Here is a 19,603-nt window from a genome sequence, read left to right as displayed (position 1 = left end):
GCCAGTGCTTCATTAGCTCCTGACTGGCTTTTAGGTTCTTGGTTGACTGTTCCATGTACTTTGCCATTCTAGACCAAAGGCCGAGTACATAATCCACCACATCTCGTGTAGGGGATGGGGGTTTGCTTTGCCATCCCTTTTTCACTAGACTGAGGGGACCTCATACAGGGTGTCCAAACAGAAGCTCAAAGGGGCTAAACCCTACTTCGTTCTGTGACACCTCCCTGTTGGCGAACAAAAGGCATAGCAGGAGAATATCCCATTTTCTCCTCAGGTGCTCTTTCAAACCACCTATCATGCCTTTTAGGGTCTTGTTTAACCACTCAACAAGCCCATTGGTTTGTGGATGGAAGGATGTAGGTGAACCAGTATTTGCTAATATGAAGTTTGATCCCCTGTCAGAAATGACTTCCTTGGGGAATCCAACACAGGAGAATATCCCAATCAGAGCTTTCGCAAACACTTGGGCTTTCATGCTCCTCAGAGGGACAGCGTCAAGGTATCTTGCAGCATGGTCCACCACCACCAAGATATATCTGTTCCCTGAGCTGGTTTGAGGATCCAAAGGACCCACAATATCAATGCCTATTCTCTTTAAGGCCACCCAACCATGAGTAATGGAATTAAGGGGGCCTTTATGGCACCACCTAACTTGCCAGAAGTTTGACAAGTCGGGCAGAACCGGACAAATTCCTTAACCTTTATGCCGAACTGCCACCAGTAAAAGTGCACAGACAACTAGTCTGATGTCTTAGTCACTACGAGCCAAATCCAAAAGGAACTTTCTGTGGCATTGGGGAATCACCAAAATCCTGGTGCCCTCGCCCTCAGAGTCTTTTGGCTCACTGTACAGGAGTCCATCCTCCCGGTACATTTTGAACAGCCCAGGAGCCTCCCTCTTAGCCTACTCTTCCACCTGCTTCTGCAGACACACCAGAGTGGGACACTCTTTCTGTGCTGTGAAGAAGTCAGTCTGACCAGGGCCCCCAGCTGATGTGAACTCATCCAGCATGGCTGGCCGCTTCAGATCCGTACCCACCTGGTCCTCCCAGGGCCGGTGCTATCACTAGGCAAGGATAGGCATTTGTCTATATTTGCAAATGTTAGAGCGGCAAAATGCTGTAAGTCATGTAACCTCTGCTACACTAACACTGCCTGTTATAGCACCAGCCCTGTTCACACTGTCTGCAGCCTGCAGGTTGAGGCTGGCTGCAGCATCAGGAGGCCAGGCAGTGCGGCACCAGGCACCGTGAAATGAATGATTGGGGTTGTGTCAGGGTCATGAGTGTGGGCATGGGCGTGGCAGTGCATGGCATCCATTTCCTTATGACACTAAACAGGTTCTGCACTGGCAGAAGCAGTGCAAACTTCATCTGCACTTAGTGTCCATGCAGAAAGAGTTCCAACTTCAGTCAAATACAGGAACAGTTTTAGTATTGGAAGTAGCAGAACAAGCTACATATCACAAAAAAGAGCAGCACTAAAAGCTTCTATCTCACACCCTGAACAGGTACAGCATGGGGCCAGCACCAGAAATATACTGGTGCAGAAAGTGTAGGTCTAGTGTAATCGTTCCTCACAAATAGAATAGGTACAAGAAGGGCAGGTCTAGTGCAAGCGTCGTTTACAAATAGAATAGTTACTGCATGGGCATGCAGTGTGCAAGCTTCACTTACAAACAACAGGTAAAACACAAACTTGGCAGCAGTGCAAGGTATCCTTAAATGAAGGTTTGCCATTGGCGCGGCCATCGTAACACTCACAATGCCACTGTAGCCTTCCCTCACAAATGGGTAGTAGCATGAGCAGGTTCACTGCAAGATTTCCTTCAAAGTCGTGCAGGACCTGGGTAAAAACCCTTACAGACAGGGACAAGAACAACATTTGTCAGTCTAGTGCAAGGTTCCCTCGTAATCCTGTACTTAACGAAAATGACAGGGCCAATGTTAGTTCCCTTAGAAATGATCACAGGTGCAGCCAGGGCAGGGCCACTGGAAGCTTCCTTTGACATAGACTACAGTTAAGGCAAGGCAATTGTGCGTTTTTTCACAAATGATTACAACTTCCGAAACCTAGCTCTGTGAATGGGCGTGAGGGGTGATGGGCGTGAGAGTGAGGAAAGTGCAATGGGATCCATCCACAGCAGAAGACGTGGGCAATGTGTTAGGTGCAGGTAACGGGTTGAGAAGGGTTACAATCCAAAGTAGGGGGTGCCAATCTGACAGTTTGCCTAGGGTACCAAAATTCCTTTCACCGGCCCTGTGTCCTCCACCTCAGGTTCCTGCACTGCGCCAGGCAACTCTGAAGTTACGGAGTCCGCTGCTACCAAAGTAGGGTCCTCGGTGGCTACTAGCCCTTCTCCCACAGAAATATGCCACTCTGTAATCTGTGAAACTGGACTAAGGGCTACCACCATGCCTGTCCTTCCAGCAAGCCCTCTGGGAGTACTCCAGGCCCTAAGGCTCTGAGAGTGCTCAATCTGGCGATCTCTTTGGCACTCAATCGGGTAGCCGCTGCAACTATCTCTGGATCAGGAAGATCATTACCCGACAAACATGGGACAGGGATGGAGTCTTTCACTGCTACATGGCACTGGGTCATTTCACCTCACAGCTGAACTCTGCTATCACCAAGGGGCAGTTACTCTTTCCCTCAAAACTACTTAGGCTACAATCAGGCCCATCAATATACTGACCTGGCTGTAGCCACAGCCGGGTGACAGCAGTGACGCTAGCCACGGTGTCACGGACCGCAGGAGTTTTGTGTCCATTGGTGTACACATGTTCTAGATAGAGTTGAGTATTATTGGGAACTGGGATCTCTTCTGGAGAACCGGTACCGTTTCCAATCAGTGTAACCATTCCACATTCTCCCACTCCCTGGCCTAGTGGGAAGTCCTCTAAGAGGGCGCACACTAATGATGGTCTCTTCCACAAGTCCAACATTCACTATGGCATGCTTGGGTAAGCCCTTGCAAGCAGGATTCCCTTTCCTATGGCCCAGCTCCTTACACACGAAACAACCTTTGGGTGGTGAGAACGCAGGTGTCCCAGTGTTAGGGGTGTCTGCACTCTTCTTTTTGGTGTGCACAGCCCAACTACAGTTTTGGGATTTCCCTTCTTTCTTTTGGGGACCTGGCTTAAGATTGGGCTGGACCTTTGTCCTTCCCATCCTTGTTTACTTCTTTGTCTGCCAATTTCTCTTCCGGGTTTGGGTGAGCTTGCCTGAGCCTTTTTCTGTACTTGAGTACTCTCAAACCTGTCAGCAGCCTTTGCAAGGTCCCTAGGGTCTGTGATAGTATTGTTAACAAGATGCTGGTGTTGGTCAACCTCACAACTTTCAATACAAGCTCACATGCAATCAAATTGTACATCCCTTTAAATGTGTCCACCCCCTGACCCACTCAGATATTTCAACACGTGTGTTAACGCTGCAAATGTCTGCCCACTTTTCTTTCCGAGCTCTTTGAAGCTCTTGAGATACTGTCCTGTTTTTTTTCAGAAATTCCTGAGGAGGACTGCCTTCATGCCCTCATAAATGAGCCTTTCCTCAGGAGTTAACTGAAGAATTGCATCAGGCCCTGGTGTCGGTAGGCGACTCATCAGGGCTGTGCCCCACAGTAGCTCATCCACCTCCTGTACCTGGAAAGCCAGATCAAGTGCTTCAAACCAGTCAAAAATATCTTTCCCCTCTTCATAAGCCTGTACTAAGTCTTTGGGGATGTGCCGTTGGGGCTTATCCCGGGCAGTCTGGTTTAAACCACTACTGCTGCTTTCACTAGAGGGGGTTCTGTTGGCCTCCTTCTGCTCTTCAAGCTTGTGCAGCTCTATAGTGTCACACTGTTTCTTTTCCTCTAGTGCTAGTCTACTCTCCTCCAGCAGGAGCTTTCTAGCAGCTACTTCATTAACAGCTGGAACAATTACTGGGCCACTTAGAGGCAGTACTTAGGCCTGGAACCTGTGGGATGCCGCACTAGCCCCTGTCCTCACTGACACTCTTGAGTGTTGAGAAACCACACTTGCCACCTGGCAGGATGATTGGCGAGAACCACTGCTCATGCGGTTATCCTCGTAATTTTCCCCCTCTGGAAGGTCTTGTCCGTTTGGGTTCACAGGCCTTGCCCGTCCCCTGCGGTCTTCTCCCCAACCACCCTCACTTCTACCCAAGCTTGGAGGCTGGTCTGCAACTCAGGGTTATTAACCTAAGTGCTGTGGGGAAGTCCCCTGTCTTGACATAATAAGTGCAGGACATCCTTGGTCATGCCTTCTATAGTCTCCATGTGATTCTCCATGAGTATTACTATTACCTAGCAGTGACTAAATGTTGCCTGTAAGAGTACTTTTATTGTTGGATGACTAAGCTGTGCACAAGGCTCCAACTGATCTCACTCTGCCACCAAGTTGATGAATCAATTTCCGGGGGCACCAGTGGTCTAGGGATGAATATCTGTTTCTAAACCATCCATCAGCCCCACACCTATATTACACCAGTGGTCCAGGTATGAATATTGGTTTTTAAACCTTCAATCAGCCCCACATCTCTAGTACACCAGAAGGGATCCAAACAGATTGGAAACAAGAGTCAATTATAAACCTCCTTGTCCAATTTGTGGACACGTGGACGGAACGGCAGGCTTATCTCCGCAAGGTCGTGGATTGTCGGTTAGTTAAAACACAGCGAAAATACAATTATTACCCAATAATAAAAAGGACTGTCCAGTGAAGGTTGTATTAAAATATCTACTTTATTATTATTGCAACAGACACTTCTAGCACACTAAAAAATACAACCCACCCTATAAAGGAACACAGAAGACAGACAGTTTCACAAAGGAAAGGGATGCACTTTGCCTACTGACAGGAGGATAGTCGGTAAAGCAATCAGTCTTAACTGTTCAAGGTTATTTGGTTTCAGCACCAAGGGAGCATTGGGTCGTACGTGTCACTAGGGGCGTTAGGAGAAGGACCAGGGGTACAGAACCACAATGTACATGGTGCTTGAGTTGGTCTTGATGCTCGACAGTGTTGAGTCGGTTCCAGGCAGTTCGCAAGTGAGGCAGGACGGACGGCTGCAGGCTGGCCTACATGGCGGCTCGGGGTCAAGAATCGCTGTCTCTTTGCTGCTTGGCGGATCTGGCATGCTGGTCAAGGTGTCTCGGACGGCTTTAGTGCTTGCAGTGTGACAACAGTCAGTGGTGCAGCCGGTCATGGTTCGAGGGCTTGACTGCTTCGAAAATGGCCTTAATAGATGGATGCTGGCTGATGCTTTTTGTGGCAGTCCTCTGAGCTTCTTTGCTGGGCTTGTGTCGTCCTTTAAGGCGGATAGCCCAAAGCCGAGGAGAGTGTTTGCAGGCAACGGTCTTGTCCTTTGTTTAGAGACTCTCTGGCACTTCCCACCTATGAAGCTTGCTTCATCCCAGGATGATAGCTCAGAGGCAACGTGCACGCCTTGGAAACAAGACGACACGAAGCAACAGAGGTTCGATCCCCGGGTCCGCGCTTAGAAACCTCTGGGTATTAAGCGCATTATAAATATGCAACTAAAACATATTCCTGTACCAGCGCCTCGATGCCCTGGGCTGTGTGAGTGCTTTAAAAATGCAAATAACATTTTTTTAAAAAGAAGAACCTAGCAGGGCACGCTGTGTGCTACCTGGGTACCGGTTCTGGAACTGCTGGGCAGTTCCTCTGAGTGCAGTATCTCCCTCTGTTCCCCAGGAGATGTTTAGGGAGGGATCTTGCTTCCCTCTTGGAAATCCTGGCATTCCTTCACTGGCAGAAGATGTAAGGCAGACTGTACCTTCAGCCACGGTCCAAATGAGTCCTCCTTACTCCTTTCGAAGTCATCGGATGATCTGCTAAGTGAGGGGCTCAGCCCTCTTTTAAGACAAATGGGCCCCAGTGATTGATGTGGGCTATGCCTACCTTAAGGAACCAATCTGGGGTCACCACCAACAATCTTCTGTTATGTGTGAGGTCAGGACCAGAGTGCTTTGCAACATGAAAGGTAAGAGGTGACAGCATGTACTCATAAATCCCACCCATCTTCCTGTCTGTTGTAGATCAAAGTGTCTCTCTGGATAACTGAGCCCTCTGTGGCTCTTGATCAAAGCCCAGGTCCCCCTTGAAGGGTTGTGGTGAGAACAGTCTTCTGTCTCCCTCAAATTATATACTTCGTCCCTCTGAAAGGGAGTTTGCCTATTGTCAATAGTTGTCCCAAACATGACATTCACTGCCCTTCATGCAATACAACTTAAATGTCTTGACAGGAAAACCAGAAAGGATTGGTCTAGTGTGATAAATCACTAGATCTTTTTACTTGATGCAAACAGTAGACAGAGTTCATTAACATGTGTCTCGCCTACATTTTTCATGGAGCACATTTGGCTATCCTGTATATATTAAAACAGAACACGTCCTACTTCATCCTTAGATTTGTCACTTTCAATATATTTTTTAAAATTTGTATACAATGAAAAAAACATTTCCACATGTTTTTAGACATGCATATTTGTGCAAAGAACAGAAGTGTATACTGAATGTTGATTCCAGGCTAAACCTGGGAGGAGTACTGTTGGTACTTCAAACAAACGTAAAACAGACAACGGAAGAGAGCGGAAAACCTGTTAGTAAATGCAATTCCACAAAACAGTTTGAGCAATTAATAAAGCTTAGAGATTATAGACATTATAATTTGTTTTGCCTGTCTATCTAACTACACAACCTAAGTGTCTTGCTTTTCATGTTGTCACGAGAATTCAATTAAACAGTTTGGAGGTCTACTTAAAGCGCTAATGTAGATGTAACAATAGTGCAGCCACTGTGATGCGTGAATTAATCAAACATGTGGGGCTGCACGTTATGGTGGTCTGGTGTGGCTATGCCCACCTTCTTCAGGACCAAAACTGAACGTGATTGGTGACCCCGAGGTGGGAAGCAGTACTCAATGGGGTATCTCAGACTCTCGGGAGTCTCTAACTTTGATGCATACTCAGGGGTCTTTTGTGTCTTCAGGGCGGTTTCTGCAAGCTTTGTGCGGTGGTCGCAGTTGACGGTGGGGAGGGAGGTTTGTTCCCTTGTACCAGACGGTTCTATGTGTGTGGTAACTATCACTAATGGGATGGCTGTATTCACATGGTGGTTGCCATAGCGACTCAGAGCCAGAGCCACAAATAACACCTCACGGACGCGGACCTTCGAGGAAGACAGCATCGTGTTTAGCCATTTGATTTCTGACCTATGAAGTGGGCAGGCTCCCATGCGACTGTAGGCTGTGCCCCCCAGAGCACACTGGACTATGTGTTTGTTGCGCGGCGAGCATTAGAAAATGTGTGCGGATTAGCCCCTCACATTTTCTGAGGTTGATCTCCCATCATTCCATTTCCTAAAAAATCATCCAAAAGAGCACAGGCGGGCACACACTCGCGTGCAGATGGTCTAAACCCTCACAGTGTGATACAGGAGAACTTTAGGGAGGCCCCTTTTGAATAAGGGATTTCGAGAGTTGATTCTATCTCTTTTTACCCATTTTCATGTTCAGAGTACTGGCACAGAGGACACATCAAAGACTTCTTGAAACCCAAGATAATGTTCACCACTAGTAACAGTCAGTTGCTGGAGTAGGTCGCTCTGTTGGGGTGGTGCTACCTACAAATTGAGGCTCAGACGTTTAGGGGCTCCGTGGGGTGGGAGGAGACTCCATGTCAATCTCCAAGCTGCCCACCTGCCTAGAGCCCATCACCCATCACCTTCCCAACTCCTCATACCACTTACCCTCTGTGACAATGTCCACTTTCTTAGTCTGGGGTCATCTAGTGGCGTGACCAAGGGGACTGCAAACATCTACAAGGTAGCTGATGATGGACCAGGGGGTGGGGTTAGCAGTTTCACAGCCAACCTCAATTATTCTCCGTTATTGAGCAGAGGATAGTTACATGGTTAGCCAAACATTGCTGTCCCTTTTGGGCACCTCAAATATCACAAAGACTCCCAGCCCTCACACTGTTATACATACACCTCCCCAAAAAGTGAGCAGTGATGTGAAATGCCCAGTTCCCCTCGACTCCTGTATGAGTTGATGCCTCACCAAGTGCAGAGAGGCAAGCACATTTGCACACATTTCACAATGCAGGTGATGAGAGGCTTTAATACATGCTGGTAATGCTAATGTATGCAGGGGCCTTCTCACCAAAACGTTTGCGTTGCCACAAAGCCCCCCTGAAATGTGCAGGTCACTATTGCAAATAAGGTGACTAACGTACATTTTTTTAAAAGGACATCCTCTGAGTTTGTATTTGTGGTCGTTTTTAAGAATCTGGCCTATTGTCTCTGCCAAGATAGACTAGGTCACTGCTTAATGCACCATTCTGTTTGTAAATAGAATGGATCACGTTTGCATTACAAAAGATGTGCAGGATCAGTGCTAACAGCATCTCCTCCTTGTATGTGTTGAATGTGTTCATTGACTTACACCTGCAGTGCCTTCCCTGGTCCCGGATACACGTGGTGGCTGTGTGTACACTGCAGTAGAGACTCAATCAGTGAACCCACACATTCTCCACTGAGCATGTGAATCATGGAACACTTCTGATTCCTCTCAAGTAATTGAAACATAGTAGATTTTAAGGGATGGACATCAGAAAACAACGCACTGATATTTTCCATTGAATTCAGGAGGCATATCCTGGTGCTCATCAAAATACGGATGGATAATCAGTGTATCTTTCAAGACTATAAATAAAACAAATAAAAATATGAGCTCTGGGCTCCAGGCTTGATTCGGTGACATAGGTTATTCGTATCAGTTCTCACACTGTCATGGACTTCAATTGGGGGGATTTCCTTCCAGCGATCTCAGGGGATTTGTCTGAGCCCCAGTAATCAAAGGATTTCAAGGTTTATTTCAGTAAACATTTACAGTGCTGTCATGTTTCCCTCTCCGGAAAGAGAAGCATGTTTTAAAACAAATGTCTCGAGAGCTCCTCGCTGCGCGCGAGTGATATATCGCGCAAGGCTGCCTGAAGCGGGAGGCGCTGCTGTGCCTGCGTACATCTCCTTCCCCTTGAAAGCCAGGCTCAGCATTTCACAACAGTGTGGCTATCGTCTTTCAAATGGGCGCACACGTTTAAACAGTAGATGGAACACTTGGCAGGGAAGCTGTTTATTTTCTGACTTGCTCCACCAGCCCTTCCTGTGTGCAGCTTGTTTCCTCAGTGGCGTAATTACAGAGAATTACTTGGCAACGGATAAACAGCTGTCTGGGGCCAAGGAAAGGTTACTGTGTACTTTTTTTTATCAATAGTTTGATCAAGTACCAATTACTTTTTGTGTAAGCATTTGCATCTTTTCTCTCATCTGCCTCTTATCCAATGCTGTTGACATGTTAGCCTGGTAATTGTTCATTTGCAGAAGAGCCTTTGCCTTGTCCAAATAATGTCTCTAAAGTGGGTTAAGCAGATGACAGATCCTATATAATTAGTCATGTTTGTTAAAATACGAGTCACAATTCTTTTTTTAGGTCTGGCTTGCAAAAGTCAGCTAGGACAGATCTGTTTTTGGCTATGGATAGTCAGGTTCATCCTCAATTAAGAGGATGTTCTGCTCATGTAGTCACCTGTCATTCATTATTTCCATTTGGCATCTTCTGAAATAATTGATGGGCAACGTGAGAGTGTGCATTCCATTATCACAGTCATGTTACTGTGGGGTTTGCCACTGTAGTTCTTGCCTGAAGTGCATAATGGGATTGGGGGTGCCTACCCGCCAGTACCCTCACTCATTACGTAGGCACTGAGCCAGCCCAGTCTAAATATGGAGTGCACGCCCAATATCTTTTTGCAACTGAGAGATCGCTCCTGGCCTGGCTTAAAATGTCAAAGGGAAATGCGGTTTCCAGTTGACTGGTTCGGTTCCCCAACTTACATGTCCAATGGACCATGCAAAGCGAGGGACATTTTGCCTCCCCAGCCTTGCATGGCCCTTTGTGGATGCAGTTTGGGGAACGGCACCTCTCAATGTGAGTGAGGGAGCCCCCACACCTCCCCGCACATTCAAACAGTCTGCGGCGGTGACATGGTAATGCTACAGCTCCTGTGTGCATGTGAAGTAACCAGGAAGCACTCTTTGCTACCTTGTTTCTGTTCATGTGGTGTGGAAGCCAGTGGACTTCTGTGTTTTCTGAGAGGTTGGTGCGTGTGTGCGAGTCCAGACGGGGGCTGAAGGTAAGAACCTGTATTATGTGTATGTGCATGTGTGAATGAATGAGTGAGTGTATGATGCATGGGTGGATGCTGTACACGCATATGAATGAGTGAGTATATGGTATATGGGTGCATGAGTGAATGCCTCTCTGAAGCTTGAGCAGAAGCATCTCTGGTTCCTGAAGCACCTGAAGAACGTACTCTTTGCTTCCGCCTTCTCTCTTCCTCCCCCCCTCTGCTGATCTCCTGTCTGATCCATGCACTGGTCACCTGGCCACCCTCTGAATTTGAGCCCAGGTCCCTGCCTGTCCAGCTGCAACCCGCACTGCCTCGTGGGTCCCCCTGCGCTTGTGGTATGTATCTGCCACCCTACAGTCCCCTCTCTTGCATGTATTAGCCACCCGTTGGCTGTGCTTCAAAGCACCTGCACTTGCCACCCATTGGCTGCACTCTATGTTTATTTTTATCCACGGTTCTCCTCCCACTCCCCTCCCTCGGCACTTTTCCCCTCCCCCTTCCCGCTCTGGCACGATTTGAATGACACTGCCTAGTAAGATCGTTGTTTTGTCCTCCCTTTGTTTTCCCCCTCCTTGTCTTGTCGCGCCTAGAAACACTTGTGTCCAGGCGTGTTATGAATACCATATAGCATATCATATCAATGCTGTGTGAATGAGTGAGTGAATGTTGGGTGTATGTGCATGGCAGTGTGTGTTTGTGTGTTTGTGCTGACCCAGGCCACTGATTTGGCGGTCAGGGAGCTTGGGGTGGGGCTATGACACCAGTCATAGATGCTTATTAAAACAAAGAAGGTGTGATGGCGTAAGTCTGACATTTTGGTGCAGCCAGTTTAGCCATTTCTTACTGTGGCCTGATATTTTTACTGGATTAGCCATAACCATACGTCCAGCAGACAAAGGGGGAGCGCTTGTTATTATGAATAGTCAGGATTACCACAATGAATGCATGGACCAACTCAAGAATACTGATGTATATTCAGAGCTAGATAATGATCCGACAAGTGAAATATTGAAGAACCTGGAAGAACTCTTGGAGAAGGCAGAAGAACTAGGATGGATAAGTGAAAAAACAAGATCTTTTCTTACCATTAAACATCCAAGAATACCGAACTTCTATACGTTGCCTAAAATACATAAAAGTCTGATCAAACCGCCAGGCAGACCCATAGTTTCCGGTGTGGATAGTGTGCTACAACCATTAGGACAATCCATTGACCAATTTTTACAACCACTGATACAAAAAACAGATACCTACATCAAGGACACCACTCACTTTTTTGAGTTATTAAGAAAGAATAAATATACAGCTGATTCGATTATGTTTACCATTGATGTAAAGAGCCTTTACACGTCTATCCCACACAATCGGGGCATAGAAACGATAGAATGGCTACTCCTCAAGGAAGGAGATTTGAAGGCAATCAAGGAATTCATTTTGGTATTATTACAATTTATTTCCGAAAATTCGTATTTTCAATACAGAAATAACTTCTTTATTCAAACATCCGGTACAGCAAATACCTTTATGCATACATTTGAAAAGAAGTATGTGTTTGACCATGCAATATGGAGAAATTACATTTCAGCGTGGGTCAGATTTATCAACGACATTTTCGGAATATGGATTGGCACAGAGGAATCCCTTAATTACTTTTTTGCATACCTCAACAATATAGACCAGCGCATCCAATTTACACATGAAACTTCAAAAACTCAAATTCATTTCTTGGATGTGGCTATACAAATTCAAAACAGCAGTTTCTTGACCAACATTTACAAGAAAGAGACAGATCGCAACAATCTACTCCACCATCTTAGCTTTCATCAACCAAGCCTAATCAGGAATTTACCCTTCAGTCAGATGATGAGAGTAAAGCAGGACATGTGAAACAGAAATTGAGAACATGGGGAAAAGATTTGAGGCAAGAGGGTACAAACCTGCAGAGATAGAGGCAGCCAAAGAGCGTTTGAGAGAACCCCCAATCAGTGATACTAAGAAAGAAAAGAAAGAACCAAATATGGTTTACGTTTCATGTTACTCAGTACAGAGCAACAGGATCAAGAGTGTAATCAAGAAAAATTGGAGCACATTGACAAATCACATGAGAGTTGAACACTTGTTTAGAGAACTGCCCACCTTTGCGTACAAAAGGAGTGTGAACCTAAGAGATAGATTGGTGAAAACAAGACCTGGAAAGAAATCACTAGAGACAACAAGAAAAGGAACATATCCTTGTTTACACTGTAGTAACTGTAACTTTATAACAAAAGGAGATACCGTAGATTACCCCCGTATGGGCGAAAAGATAAAATTAAGAGGATATGCAACATGTGACACACCCAACATAATTTATGGTATCAAATGCCTGTGCGGCATCTATTATGTAAGTCAATCAAAGAGACCAGGAAAGCTACGATGGAATGAGCACAGATCGTGCATTTGGAACAATACTGTGAACTCAGCGGTGGCTAAACACTGGAACTCAATGAAGCATAACATTAGTCAGATGAGGATACAAGTTCTTGAAGTCATTAGACACCAAAATGCACATGAATATTTGGGAAGAAGATTTAACCAACGAGAGTCGCTCTGGTTAGATCGACTTGACTCCCTGAGACCAGGAGGCATAAATGAGGAGTTGAACTGGATGTGTTTTCTGTGAATTTGTAGACAACATGAACATCTGGAAGGAGAACCTACAGGGGTTGGGTAATATAGTGTGCCTATAAAGTACCAATAGAGGATCCACATTATGTCCCACAGGGAGTTTACCCCCTGTGGGACGTAAGGCAGTGTCACACTGGCAGGTAGTGGATGCTCTTTATTGAACCATGGATGAGATTGTTTATGCCAATGGGGGAGAAAGATGTGTACAGTTGAATCTACAGGGGGAACAGGGAGTACATTGTAGTGTACAATTAAAATCAGGATCAGTGAATTCGAGACTATAAGCATGGTATGTGAACAACCCTAATCTCAGTCCCTTTACAATTGGAACAGGTGGTTAAATCGATCTTTGAATATATACTACCCTGGTAATTGCACATACAGAAGTTAATGAAAGGTTATGACAATATTAACAAAGAAATAGAAGACATTTATAGAGATTTTCCATAATGTGTATCATAGGAGTGACACTATACTCGGGACCCATGCGCACGCGCGGGATCCCGACAGTATAGTGGTTAACGCGTGCGCACGCGTGATCAACAAATGTATGCACACGAAACAGATATTCATGAAACAACAGTTTCAACATCTTCAATTCCCGAGAAATAGTTAGCAAGCAATACATATGCGATTAGGTGCACAAATAGGCCAGTTATTAGCGGTTTCTGCAATATGCAGACCGGTAGTACGGGACATAACATCGCGCGCATGCGCAATAGTGATTAGCAGCACGGAAAATGACATTGCACGCACGCGCGTAAGTGAGTAGCGTTTATAAGTGCAAATTTCGACGGTGGCAGCTCCTTTTGAGCAGCCAGCTCCTCGAGAGAGTTGAGCAAGCACAATGTAAGGATGAGATCGAGGAGAGCAACATGAGAGGTTGCAGAAGGGATGCAATTGAACTATATGGGAGAGTTAAACATGGTCATTTAAATTTACAGAACACGTGCTGCACAGAAGTAAATACAACAGAGGTGAACATACACTCTGGGGGATAGAAGATAAACAGGTAGAGATCTTTAAGTGTATACTTTAAACTAATGTAATAACAAGCAACGCTTAATAACAATGGTCTACAATGAATTTCTCTATGTCTCTTGTATTTCTGCTTTGGTTGAATTTCACTTTGGATCACGACTATAATCTGCTATGTGTAATTTTCTTTACGGATTTCACTTTATGGTGAGCAATTGGGAATGAATTACAATGATGGGATTGTCACTGATTTATAAATAGTAGTGTTAACAGCCCTGATGATGGACGGAGGTCCGAAATGCATTGGCAATAATATTGTGACATTGACTGGTCAGGAATAAATAAGAATACTTGATAAAACCACACAAAGAACTGTGGATTGATGATTTGAAATACAAATACCTAAAGAAGAACTAACAATTTCTAAAGTTGATTGAAACCCGATAAGGGAATTTAGAGTGAGCTCATCCAGGGATGGAAGTTGTCCGTCCCTTCTTTGTGGATACTGATATTTTTACTGAACATCTTTGATATAGCAGGCATGATAAGTGTTATTACCTGGCTAGGCAGGCATTTTGGTGTGTCTGTGCTAGGCATTTCTTACAACGGAATGACATGGCTTTACTGGGTATCTTTCATAAAGCAAGCATGATATGTGTTATCTTGTAGATAGCCTGGCGTTCTGGTCCGGCCAATATAGCTTTTCCTTTATGTTTCACTGTGCATCCATAATAAAGCAAGAAGGACAAGTGGTATTACATGGCTAAACAGGCATTTTGCTGCCTAGCCGGGCTGCTGATTCTGGGGCTGAGGAGCTTGCGCTGGGGATATAACAGCAAAATCATGGATTCCTATAAAATAAATGATGCTGTGGTGGCAAAAGACTGCCATTTTGGTGCAGGCAGTCTAGCCACTTATTACTGTGGCATAACATTTTTTACTGGGTATCTATGATAAAACAAGCATGATTTATTTATTTTTTCATTTGTATAGCGCACTAAACCCTCCGGAATTAAGACACTCTTACATCGCCAGTTACTTGCAAAGAACAGAGCATGAGTGGTTTAAAATGCAATACAGAACAAGAACAGTAAGAGAGGATGAGACAGACCATAGGTTCAGAAGTTATGCAAATAGGATATTTTTTTAGAGATTTCCAGAAAGCCCAGTAGGAGCGTTCCGCTCACAAGGCTGGCAGGAGTAAGTTCCGTTGTTTGGCTGCAATGGTTGGGAAACTTTAGCCGCCAGCTTTGGCCAGTTTACATTTGGGCTGGGTGATGCGATGAGCATAGGCCAATCTGGTAGGTAGATTAGCTGTTATTACCTTGCTAAATTGGCATTTTAGTGCAGCCAGTTTAGCTATATCTTTGGTATGGCATTCTACCGGGAATCTATTTTAAAGCAAGCATGATAAGTCTTATTACAGGGCTAAATTGGTATTTTGATGCAGTCAGTAAAGCTATTTCTTTTGCATGGAATTGCTTACTGGGCATCTATGATAAAGCAAGTATGATTTGTTAATACATGGCTAGACTGGCATTTTGGTGCATCCCATGTAATTATTTCTTACTTTGGCATGGCATTTTTTGCTTGGCATCTGTAATAAAGCAAGCATGAAATGTTATCACATGGTTAGACTGGCATTTTTGGTACGGCCAGTAGAGCTATTTCTTACTTCGGCATGACATTTTTTTGTGGGGCATCTATTATAACGCAAGTATGATGTGTTATTCCGTGGGCATTTTGGTATGGCCAGTAAAGCGATTTCTTTGGCATGGAGTTTTTCAGTGAGCATCTATGATAAAGCAGCATGATTTATTACAGAACAGGCATCTAGGTGATAAGCAGGAAAAATAGGTTGGCACACTGCTTGATAAAAAGGTAGAAGATTAAATTAAATGAGTTTTCAAAGCCTTCTGAAAGCTAAAATGGTCATATTCTCCCGCAACTGAGCTGGGAGAGAGTTCCAAAGAGCAGGGGCAAGGAGAGAAAAAGGAACAGCGTCCAGTGTGCTCCTATGATATCGAGAGATGTTTAGTAGATTTTTGGTGGTTGAGTGCAAACACCTAGCTCGGAGGTAAGGAACCAATTTACATTGCAAATAAGCTGCTCCTGTTATATGGATCACTCTATGCGTGATACAGAGATTTAACTTGAATTCGATCATTCACTGCCCGCCAGTGGATTTGACGTAGCAAAAGCTGGGAGCGAGAAAGTCTAGGTGTGCCCAAAGCTAGTTGGGATGCCAAGTTTTGAAGAATTTGCATGCATTGAATTAAAAAAAAAGCCAGTTGACCAAGATATATCCAATTACAATAGTCCAGTGATTCCATAAAAGAAGAAGTGACCACTGTGCGACATTCTCCAGAATCTCCCTTAGAACTTTCAGTTTAGTATAACCAGCATTGCAGATGGATGATATTTGGGCTTCTCTTGAGCCTGACGGTAGCAGTTTCACTTCTAAGATTTGTACTCCTTTACTGGGAATAGGACAGGTACCCAGAGAATTCCAGCTCGTAAAAGAGTTTGTGGATTCAATCATCAAAACCCCAATTTGCTCACTGCTCAGTTTCAACCAATTCCTAGCCATCCAGTCCCCTATTGCAGATAAACAATTTTGTAATTTGGACAGTGGCTCTGCTGTTGAGGAATCAAAATGAAACATTTGCTGTGTGTCATCTGCGTAGGTAGACAAACCAACCCCATGTCCATGAAATAAGGTCAGCCGGTCGAAGAAAATATAAATGAAAAAGAATATAGGATAGAGAGGACCCTTAGTGGACACCACAGGAAATAGTAGTGGGGGCCTATTGATATGGACAAAGAGATAGAGTGTGTGTTTGATCTGTGAGGAATGAGGAGAACCAGGCAGGAAGGAGACCAGATATACCTGCATGTTCAAGGCAACTCAGGAGAATGCTGTGGTCAAACTTATCAAAGGCTGTCGAGAGGTCAAAGAGAATGAGCACTCTAACCTTGCCATGGTCTTTAAGCATAGCAAGATCACCTAGAAGTGAGATTAGGACAAACTCAGTGCCCAGGAGGGTCTGAACCCAGATTGAACATAATTGAAAAGGTGTCTGGACTAAAACAATTGAGAGGATTGGGGGTAACAATAGTTTTAATAAGCTTCATCAGAACTGATAGGAAGGATACAGGATGATAGTTAGCCACGAGAAATTGGGTCCAGGTGGGGCTTCTTGAGGAATGGGGTAACCACTGTGTGTTTCAGAGAATCCAGGATCACAATAGAAGTCAAAGAGTGATGAAGACCTGCTGTAAACAATGGGATAGATAATTTAGGCAGAGACTGAAAACATGAAGAGTGAGAGGATCATTCATAGAAGATGACTTAAGCTGACCTAAGGCAGCATATAAAGCCTCGTCTGTTACAGGTTCAAACTGAAAGAGATCTGAAAAATTCACCCCATTGGTGGAATGTTCTGGGTGAATGACATTTGAGGTCATTAAACTTTCATAAGAAAAAGCATGTCAGATCTTACCGATATTCCCAACAAAATGCAAGCGAATCCAGTCACATTGAGCTTGGGAACAAGAAAAATCAATTTCTGGCAAGAGGCAGAGAAGAAAGTTCCTTTGATACTCTGGAAAAGTTCCTGAGAGGAACAGGAAGCCGAAGTAACATGTTTTGAATAAAAAAGGTATTTTGCTACTTCAATTGCATCATGATAAAAGGACATCTCCTGCTTGTATATCTGCTTAGTTTCTGAATCATAACTTGTGCGCCATTTGCATTTTAAACGAGGCAAGTCTTCTTATGTGCACGAAGATCACAGGGCCGAAGGTTTAGACCAGCCTACCCGAGACTTAAAAGGGGCAAAAGTGTCAGCTACGTCCGTTATTGGGTAGATCACCACAAGGCTCTTGCCCATCTGATTTAATAAAGTTATTTGTGCTGGTCAATAGTCAATCTTCCAAAGAAGAAAGAGAGACGTGACTCCAGTGACGCTGAATCTACAATTCTTTTTACAGCAGAGGAAAAGGTGCAGAGCAACATACCGTAAATGGAGGAAGAACTGACCTGGGCACACCACCGGAAGTGGATTACATGTGGCTTTTAGGATTTATCTGAACAGATTCAATCCAAAACATTTTCCAAACGATGAGCAGGACGATGAAAAGTAGAAATGACTGCTAAAGTATCAACTAAATTCTTTGCATGCAAATCTGCAGGATCATTTGGGTAAAAATGAATACCCCTGAGAATGAGCTTAGAAAGAGTTAGAGCCAAATCTGCAACTAATTCAGAAGATGCACTAACAAAACTAGACAGTGATTGAAAGGGGGAAACCATGCACCAATGAAATGTGAGATATTGGGCGTAGGCTGAAGTTGAACAAAATAAAGTTCACAAGGTAAGTTGTGTACCAGAGGGATTGGGGAGCAGTTGATAGCTGCCAGGTGAATCAAAGCTAAACCACCTCCTGAAGAGGGGGAACGTCTATCGAGATGTAGCAATTTATATTTAGGTGGCAACATTTGCATAATATCAGGCCCTGCAGCGGGTAAACCAGGTTTCAGTAAGACCCAGAAAATTGGGAGAAGGATCCTCTAAGAAAGTATATATGGTTAAGTTGGTGTTTCCATAGGAAGAGCACTTTTTTGGCGGCTTATAACTTCGCTCTCCCTGGACGAATCCTCACCAAACTTTGCAAAAAATGTATTTGGGTCACTCTGACTTTTTTTTTTGCAAAGTTTGGTGAGGATTTGTCCAGGGAGGGCAAAGTTATAGGGGGGGTCCCAAAACTTTTTTTTTCCCATAGACTGAATGGGAAAACATTTTTGCTCGCGTCTACAGCCCAAACCGCTGGACGGATTTTCACCAAATTTGGACCAGAAGCAGCGGCCTGGTCCCGAAAGTGTGCTTTTGTAAATTTGGTGAAAATCCGTCCAGTGTTTTTTTTTTAAATGACCAAAAAGTAGGTAAAAAAAATTAGTGATATCTGTGTTCGGTCCGCGGACACACTTCCCTGTTCGCTCCGCAGACAGTGTCCTGATTGGCCAATCAGCTTGCGTGATGTCCGCGGACATGCAACGTGTTCGCTGATTGGACGGCGTGGAGCGTGAAGCGCGTCAGATTTTCGGTAGCACACGCCATCTTGGATTTGCGGTCGTCCGTGGACAGCGCGGTGAAACTTTGTTCAAAATTTGTATTTAGTAGAGTGTGTTGGTGTGTAGGAGTGTTTGGGGAGGGTGGGAGTGTATGAGATATGATGAAAGTTGTGTTTTTTTATGTGTTAGATGTTCTTTTTGTGTTCGATTTGTCTGCGGACATCACGGGTGTTCTAAAATGTTCTAAATAAACTGAACCGGGGGTGTTCTGAGGACTCAATATGTGTCCGTTTTGTTTGCAAGCAAACTGAAACTGTTCTAAGAACACTCGGGTTGTCCTGAAATGTTCGCAAATAAACAAAATGGGGGTGTCCTAAGGACGCTGTCCGTATTGTTCGTTGTCAAGTTGAGTGTGTTCTAAGAACACTCGCGGTGTCCTGAAATGTTCGCAAATACACAAAATGGGGGTGTTCTGAAGACGTTGTCGAACACTCGCTGTGTCCTGAAATGTTCGCAAATATGAATGGGAGGTTGTGGCTGGCAAGTTGAATGTGTTCTAAGAACACTCGTGGTGTCCTGAAATGTTCGCAAATAAACAAAATGGGGGTGTCCTGAGGACGCTGTCCGTATTGTTCTCTGTCAAGTTAAATGTGTTCTAAGAACACTCGC

The sequence above is a fragment of the Ambystoma mexicanum genome, chromosome 4q (assembly GCF_040938575.1).
Source record: "Ambystoma mexicanum isolate Mex_15411 chromosome 4q, UKY_AmexF1_1, whole genome shotgun sequence".
In the NCBI taxonomy this organism is placed as follows: domain Eukaryota; kingdom Metazoa; phylum Chordata; class Amphibia; order Caudata; family Ambystomatidae; genus Ambystoma; species Ambystoma mexicanum.
This window is presented reverse-complemented; position numbering follows the sequence as displayed.